Source organism: Triturus cristatus, chromosome 4_2 (genome assembly GCF_964204655.1).
Source record: "Triturus cristatus chromosome 4_2, aTriCri1.1, whole genome shotgun sequence".
Lineage (NCBI taxonomy): Eukaryota > Metazoa > Chordata > Amphibia > Caudata > Salamandridae > Triturus > Triturus cristatus.
Window position 1 is genome coordinate 232,335,757 of NC_140586.1, and position 9,105 is coordinate 232,344,861.

Here is a 9,105-nt window from a genome sequence, read left to right on the forward strand (position 1 = left end):
TGTATTGCATTTGACAAGGACTGGCATACATGTAAAGCAGGGCACAACTTGATATATAACTAGTGTTTGTAGGATTATTTGTGAACAAGATACAGTTCCTCATACACAAGCTCACATTTGAAAAAACACAGATCTAATATACTATGGGAAAGTCACCCACAGGATCACTGGCGACAAGACCCTAGAAGAAGAACACAAGATGTTATTATGCTGGGATGAAAGGCAGCCCCATACCTATAAACATGTGACAACATCATTATGCAAACCTATGAGCGACAATGCAATACCTGTGAACCTACAAAGTTTTGGAAACAAACACCTGCAATCTCATTTCATGCTAATAAAGAATTACTCATGTTTGGTTAAAATGGAAGAGAATGAGACATAGAAAATGTGAAGGGGGAAACTGTAAGGTGAGTGGGAGAACGGTTAGTCAAAAGTAGGACATAAGAGATGAGAGAGGGAGAGAGAGATGGAAAGAGGAAACAGAGAGCTAGAGATAAAAAAGAGTCTTCTCGCTGACTGATGTGGTAAACTGGGGAAATCCCAGAATTGAAACTAAAGACAGGGGCACACTTGCCAGCTTTTGACAGAATAAGACACCTTTATACTTACATGCAGTTTAAAAATATGCAGTCTTTCAATTAGTGTTACAAAGTTGCACCGTAAACTCTAAAAATGGTTGTCTCTTTCATTGTATGATTGAAACAGCCTTCACTAACGTCTTGATTACGGAATCGAGAAACAAAGAAATACAACAGCCAGTCTGGACACATACTATTGAACAAATGAAAGCGTTTTTATACCTAGCTCCAGGGCAGAAATTCCCTGGGGTTAATACAGTCCATAAACAAAAATATACCCGGGGGTTCTGTTTGACTCTCAACTATCATTTAACCCATAAATCAGTGGGCTGGTGAGAGGCATTTAACTACCAGTTAATCATTGTTTAGATCCCCGAACCCAGCCTCCTCCGGGCAAACCACTGTGTAGGGTCCACATTTTAGAGTTCAGGCTACTGCCTCGCTTTCTACGCGCCCTTTGCAACAAGCAGAACACAGAGCTCTCCAGCAGTGGTTCTATGGTCCGGGAATCCCTGGGGGTCCGCAAGGCCCACTCAAGGGGCCTGGGACTGCTTCGAAAATTAAATATTAATAACAGATTCATAGAGAGTATATAAATGAAGAAGCAATATGTACAATTGAACATTTTAAAATGTTCTTTAAATGTGAAGGAATTTTCAATTGGAGGCTAAATCATGGAAATACTTAGCCGGGGTCCCCGGCTTACAGTAATGATTAGCCGGTGGGGATCAACAGAACACAAAAGGCGAAGAACCACTGCTGACTACATATTAGAAAACAGGGCAGCAAAATCACCGAAACCACGCAACACTTACGCTGGAAACCCCCGTGGCTGCCAGCAGAACACAGAATCAAATGCACGCTCCTATGACACACGCACAAAGTCTTCGGGGTGGGCTTCTGAAGTGTGGGGATGTGCCTGGGTACCATGGCATAACCTGACACGAAATTAGTTTCACATGACTGCTTCTAGTTACCAGTTCGATACAGCCAAAATATAAACGGTTATAAGAAGGCGAGGAGTGGAAACCTGAAATAGGAGGGTTCAGGACACGTGCTAGTAAAGTGCACATCTCTAGCTGCGTTGCGCACGTGCGCCAGTCGCTGCTCACCTCACTGCTGATTCCAATGAATTGCTGCTCCCTGGAGCATCCTAGCGCGAGCGGTCTGGACGAGGTGATGGGCTCTCTGCTGCGCCAGAGAAGTTCAGCGTTCTCAAATCGCACATCGCACAGGAAACTTGCCTCTGACTCACCCTCCCGTAGCAGAAAAATTAGAACAGAGGTGTGGGAAACGAGGCAATGCTCTTTGCTCTCTGCTGCAGGCCATGCGGTTTTGCGGGTGGGAACGGCTGTGTGGGGTCAACAACCAGGGTCCACTCAGAACCGAGTATCTCTACGAGGAAGGCTGAGAGAGGTTCGGCGTGAAAAAATGGTTTGTCAGGCACAGGCGACGAGGACACCGCACTGAGTGGGTGTTAGGGGCGGCTGCCTTGCCTTTTCCTCCCCGGACCCCACCTCACCCTACAATCTTCGAGAAAGATCTAAAGAGAGAGGAAAACCGCACAGGGCTTCCTGCCCACAAGTAGGACCCACCTCGGGCCTGTCTACCTCAGCTCGTGAGGTCTCTGCAAGCGCAGTCCGGAGCCCCGGCACGGGGACAACAATATTAATTTTTGTTAAAGGAACCACCACCCCATCAACTGAAACCAGTACATAAACTCTGAGGATTGTCGAACGCCTGCCAGGGGTTAGGTGGGGGCGGTGTCACTGCGAGACAGTTGGCTTCCTTGTTCTTCCAAGTCTCCCCATGCAGGACATGAAATGGAAAAAGGGAAGAGCTGGTACTCAGTGCCGAAGAGTACCTCTGCTACCGAACATTACAGCACTAGCACATTAAAAGTCTTGCACTCCTGCTGAGAAGCGCGTTTATACTCCCTTTCAAATTCATGAAATGTGGATACCCTGTCTGTAGCTGATAATGCCTGCCCATTGAAAGCACTTTCCCCATAAAGTGCCAACTCATTCGTAGTTGTCTCAGCAGCACCGTGTTACTCTGGTACTTCCAATTCCTAACTCAATATAATTCACCTCAATTATATGATCTGCACAACCTGTACCACCCAAAGACATTATCTTGACTTTCTATTACTTTTGCAGGGCTAAAAGCTCGTCTTATGCAATGGAACGAAGAATATTTTGACTTGAGAAAGGTGCGATAAATGTGTAATTATGTTTTCCTTCCCTTTTAAGCAAGCGGGAATTTAAAATGTATTTGAATTTCGTGTTTGGTACAAATACAAAAAACCTGGTTTGAGTAGCAACGTAAGGAGATTTACTGTCTGTTAATGTAAAGGATTTTTTAAACAAAAAAGATGGCTTGTTAGAGGTTTGCCTAATGTGTTTCTGGTGAGGAAAAAATGTAGAGCAATAAAATATTGCACTTGTAAAATTGTGAGACAAAATTGCTTTTTTTAAGCTAGACGATGTTTTTTCGGATGATTATAATCAGAGCCACTGGAATTATGCTGCAATTGAGAACTAAATTAAGCCAGGTTGATTATATTATATGACTGGAAAATCGAATTCTTTCAGGCAATGCAGCTCATTCTATGGTAGCGTTCTTTAACTGATTCGTCAGTTTAATGCACATTTATGCTTTCTTGGCAAAAGTTTCACAACATTAGTTCCAGTTTAATAAGTGACTACAACAATCAGTCACGAAAAGTTGACTAGTTAATCTTTGGAAAGGTGCCACAGGGGTCTGTGTCTTTTAGGGTCTTTGGATCCATTTAGGCTAGTATAAGATGCTTTTCTTGTTCAAAATCGTCAAATGATGCCACAGATGGTGGATTATGTTTAATGTGTGGAATAGCCATTATATGGAAAATGCTTGTGCAACAGAAACACTTAATTAATGGCCTTGATTGTCATTCAAACTTTGAACTGTTGATTCATGTTGTTCTTCACAATACCTGCTGTTTTCATAAGAAACAATAGTAATAGATGAAGGAAGGAATGGTTATCAGTCATCCCTTAACTAAATTGTCAATACCAGGAAGTAATTTTAGGGTAAAGTTATGCAATACAGTTTCTGGTGGTTATAAAAGTAAGTGTAGGAAATCATAGTTTTGGTAGTTCAAGATTAAAGATTGAAGTTGTGGTAGGTCACAGCTGAGGCACTCAAACTGACTTTTGCCTCAGTAAATATAATTTCATTTTCTATATGCTGGAAAGGCTTATTAGGAGTTTTCGAGTTTTCCCCCAAGAGAACAGTATTGAAATTCTTTGCCAAGTGTGTGAATAGAGACGATTTCTAAGTCTTATAGTAAAAGATGGTAAAATCATCCTTCCCAGTAGCCCTGTCAGACGTCATCAGGTTAGTGGCCTTTAAAATTTCAATCAGGTAATCCAATATTTTTTATTTTTTGCAGAGTTTTATATAGCGCGAACTTGAGCCAAATCCAATCAGGTATCAGAGCGCCTTACATAGCACCAGTTACATTACACAAGGACACACAGTCATTTTTTGTTAGGTATGGGGAGATTAAGTGATTGGCCCAGAATCACAGGATGTTTAGTGTCATTACCGAGACTCGAACCCAGTTTCCCCAGGTCTGAGGTCAAGCGCCTTAACCGTTAGGCCAACTCCTCTCCAATTGACCTCTCCAATTCAGAGATCAAGGGATGTGTAGTTTGAGGTAGGCAAGCCCTTTCATGAAAGACGTTCTGACCTTTTGGGAAATATGGTGAGCGGTTTAATAAGGTTAAGCAGGATGCCTAAGCCAGTTCAGCGCTTTATCTATCCCTCTTCCTGTAAGTATAACTTCGTGTGAAATGGAGCTGGCCTCTAAAATGGAGTTTTGTTTGAACCTCTTTGAGCGCATCAAAGGGGCTTGGTCCCAGGCTGGAAGGGCTGATTTTTCATGGAAGGTATCAGACACAGAAGCCTCCCCTTCCTAATGGAGAACCAGAAGTAAAATCTGCAAGACGTGCCAAAGCTCTTTCAATATGGTTATTTTGGTCTGATTAGGTGCAGAAATTGTAGCTGTTGTAAGCTGAGAACCTTTTGCAATGCCTTTACGAAGTCAGCCTTACCATTGGGTTTCATCCCAATACTTTAACTCCTGCCGTACTATCTCTGTGGCTGAAGAAATTTCAGCAAAGGAATCTCCACAGACAGAGTCCTCCAGTGGAGGATTTACAATTTCCGCTACATTGTGGATGATTTTCAATTAACTCGAAACAATCAATAACAAAAAGCACAAAACATAGGCAACACAATGTGACATCGCACAGCATGTAAAAAAAGTTATGGGGAATGTGTCAAAACCCTTGTTCCCTGTTCTGTTACCTAATTATTAATTAGTTTGGTTTCAAATGATTGTAACCACCTCTGCACATCCATGGTGCTGGTAACAACACAGAAATGCCTGCCAAAATTAGTCCGTCACTACAATCCGTCTTGCAGTCTGAGATTACTATTCAATAATAGCCTTCCCCACTTATTCAACATTAGGGGATTTGGTGGAAATACCCTGGGAACTTGTTGGAAAAGCCCAGAGTAGCCTGTACTTAGCCTTCATTCAACATCAATACAATGTGAACATCAGAAGAGAATTGGCGACCTTTATGTTCCATTATGCCACTCTCAAAGTCGACTGGCAATCCGATTACAAATCAAACCCATACTACATACAAATCTGAGATAAGCCAGACTGACAACGTCAGAATACAGCATGTAGCAATCAATTTAACTACTCTGGGCATTTTAGAGGAAAGCTTCTTTTGTTAACACAAGTTGGAATGCTTCTTTTCAAGGCACTGGGAATCTTACATGCTTGTTATCCTTCATTAATTACTATTCTCCACTCTTTTCTCTTTCTCCTCCACTTTTATTACCTCCTCGTCCATCTTCCTGTTCCGTTCCTTACCAAGGAGCAGCCTGTCTTCTCTACAGAAACCTATTTCCTAGCAAAGTCAAATTCGTCCCCCAATATGGCTGGCATGCATATAAGGGGAAGTGCGTCACCCACAATTCCTGAGAATACGAAAGAAAACTCAAGAATAAAGAAATCCACAAATCAATCTCTATAAACGGAAACAGGGAGGGAGGGACAGGCTCAGGAGTGGAACAGGAAGACCAGGACTCAGAGTAATGAAGATTACCGGTGAGTAACAGGGCATTCACAGTTGTTCTGAAGCTGCTGCTAGCAGCACATCACCCAACAAATAACCAAAGATAGTTAAAGCTAGTTATTAGGTACATTTGACTGAAAACAGCACTGTATGAGCATGTTTTGAGTACTGAAAAACAAGAAGGAAATGTAGCCTCAGACACAAGCTGTGAAGAGAGTAAAAACTGTTACTTCTCTTTTAGGAACTTCAGAAGTTACACTATCCCATCATGACTTGCAGAATCAATCACACTGTTAATTTTTAAATAAAAAATGGGGTAAGGCTCTAAAAAGACCCAATTCTTCACAATGTTTCTAGTCCACCCACTGAGAGCTGAGTGGGATATTTATGGTTTCAGAGAATGCCTATGATGTGAATAAAGAATTGCAACTAAGTAACTTTCTTTTTCATGATAGTATTCTCTATGACATCCGTGAAAGTACATTTCTTATTAGAAAACAGTGCTTAACATAGGTTTGGTTTAGTTAGCATAACTAGGCCGCATTAACAAGAGTGCTCGTCTCATTGCAGAAAAGTGCGTTTATGTTTTGTGCACAAGCTGCACTTGTGGTTCATGTGTTTTATTTGTTTTAGGAAAATCATACAAGTTCAGCTGCAAACCATGGTCTCTGTTCATGTGTACAAATGTAACATCTCTACTTTCCTCAGGGAGGGATGTACTTATGTTGTAAAATTAATATGACCTAAATACCTATTACCATGTCGATATTATAACTGTACAAAAGCAAATATTTGTTTTCTGGTGTTTTTACATTATTAAAACCTATTTATTTTGTGCAACAAATTATGTATTTAACAGCCAATGAAAATAATTTGCAAATGCGTGTTGGTTTGAAATTAATATTGTAATCGGTTCTGTACACGTAGTATTTTAGTGTCACTCATTTACGTAAAATCATGCTATGGAATTTTTGTGTTTTCTTTGTCTAGTACATTATAAAAGACATGCTATTTGGGGAATAGACAATTATCTTCTTCAGACTTTTCTGCTGGTTGTTTAGAGAGGGCTAGATGAATATGGCTTATTCTGTATTTCGGCATTTTTACTATTAATTTGATTAAGTCCCAAATGTGTTGTGGCTATTTAATTTCTTAAAGGCACATACTGCATTATTAGGATTTGGTTTTATGCTAATTCTCTTGACTCTAATGAATTTTGCTTTCTGTAGTTATGCTATTATTTGAATACATCTACTAATACTGAGAACTGGAAAAGCCTTACCTGCCCACCATCCCTTGTTAACTAATTAGGGATGGAGCATCAACATATCAATAACTAGTAGAAAAGAATGACACTTTCATAACAAGAAACCAGGTGGTGGATAAAGGTAGACTCTTATGTTAACATTTATTTATTAAGAGCACAGTTCACAGGAGCGTCTTGACACTACAGGATAAAAACAACATTTCCATTAAAGAGGGAAAACTGCACCTAAAATAGGTAGGGTTGAGACAGTAGTCTAAAGAGAAAACAGCATTTTCTATAAGAGTTTTCTGAACTTAGCAAGACAGCTCTTGGAGTGTAGATGAAAAGTAAGAGAATTTCAGGTTTTGCACCGGCCACAGAGCAGGCCATATCCCTCAGACCGAGGGACTGTTACAAAACAGGCAGGATGATATAATTTGAGCTTGGAAGCAACAAACTCAAATGGGTTCTGGTATTTGTGTTGATGATGGTAATTGTGTTAAACATGAACCGCTTACACACAGGAAGATAATGTATTGAATGGAGGTTTATGGAATAGAGGTTTTGTGACATTAGATTCCTCCTTTTGAACTCGGCTATGAGTCTTTGTACAGCAGCATTTTGGGCTGATTAAAGATGATATTGTTTTTTACAGTGTTGAAAGGTACATTGAGTTGCAATACACCAGGAGAGATCGCATGATGCACTGATAACCAGGACATGTAGGTGGTGTCCAATAAAGGGCAAGATTCTTTTTATGATTTTAAGATGGTGAAAACAATACTTGGCAGTTTTTTTATGGTTTGAAGTTCAAGGATAAAATTGCGATCTATATGAATGCCTAGTTTATATACAGATGTAGCTAGGGCAAGGCAGTGCTAGATCTAAAATCTCTGTTTTAGTTTCGTAAATATAGGAAATTATTGGATATTCACCATCCTATTTAAACCAAGATTAGTGTTATTTAATACAACTAAATGTGTGTCACAATATTTCCCCAAGAATACAAACAAATTTGCTTATTAGCCCTCATAGGAGCCTGATGAGACAATTGTAACATTCTGTACCTGGGTATGAAGAAGTTGTTTTTTTCCAGGAACTATTTAGAATCCGATGGCTAGGATGGTGACAGAGGCCCCACCCCATTGCCACGCCACTTTATTTTTCAAAAATTATATTGGCTTCCTGTCTACTATTGGGTGATGTTTGAATCTCTTTGTATAGTACAGCGCTCTTTACACTGGAAAGTTCCTCTCTCCATCATTGAGGGCCTGTCTTTGAAAAAATAAATTTTTTATGTGGTCACCCCCATTTTTTGATGAATTTTATTGCTGGTGTTAAGACTCCACACTGGGGTGCTGCCGCCCAGTGCCTAGTGTATATGCTCTGACCTCTAAAACATGTCAAAATTGGCAGATCACTGGTTGGCATATTTAAGTCTCCTGCAAGGGCATGGTATATGGTGTAGAAACTATACCCATGGCATGGAAAGTTAAAATATCACCTATGGACTGCAGCACTTATTGTGCCATCACTAGTGTGACAAAGGAAACGCCTTAAGGCCTTCCATTAGAACCTGACTACTGCAGTATAAACCTGCAGTCTGAACTGTCAAAAGAACCCTTTTTGGCAGGAAAAAGCATCCCCTAGAAATATGAATAACTCACCCCTTTGTATGTCTTGTAGCCCACAAAGGAGGGTGCATGGTATTTAAAAGTGGGGCATGTGGAAATTTATTGTTACCTTTTCGCCATGGGGGCAAGCGCCTATCAGCTATTTTCAATGTGGAAAGCTCTGGCTGTCCTATGCAAAAAGCTACATACATATTAAAACATTAATTCTGCTATCTTGGGGTTGGGATAAGCTGGAGAAATTATCCAACCACTATTTTTAATGTTTATTAAAAATCTAATTCAATTGTGAAGCTGGATTTTAATGAAATATTTAGGAAAAGTAACATTTAGAAAGATACCTTTTCCTTGTCTGAAGCACTGGAGACTAATTTGCCTTTTTGCAGCTGCCCTGTCAGTGCATGACCTTAATGAAGTGTAAAAACTGCTTCCAAAGCAGGATAGTGGTGTAGACCTAATGACAGGATATGCGAGCTGTGTGTGGGGCAGGTGATTCCTATCAGCTC

The 9,105-nt window shown here is 40.4% G+C and overlaps 1 protein-coding gene across 1 annotated transcript in view; it reads right to left on the minus strand.

Moving 5' to 3' along the window:
• Window positions 1–2,022, minus strand: part of IL2RB (interleukin 2 receptor subunit beta) — a 401,650-nt gene extending 399,628 nt beyond the window's left edge. The window contains exon 1 of the mRNA XM_085601347.1: window positions 1,697–2,022. The gene's annotated coding sequence lies outside the window, so the exon portion shown is untranslated. The remainder of the gene's footprint in view (window positions 1–1,696) is intronic.
• Between the last annotated feature and the right edge of the window lie 7,083 nt (window positions 2,023–9,105).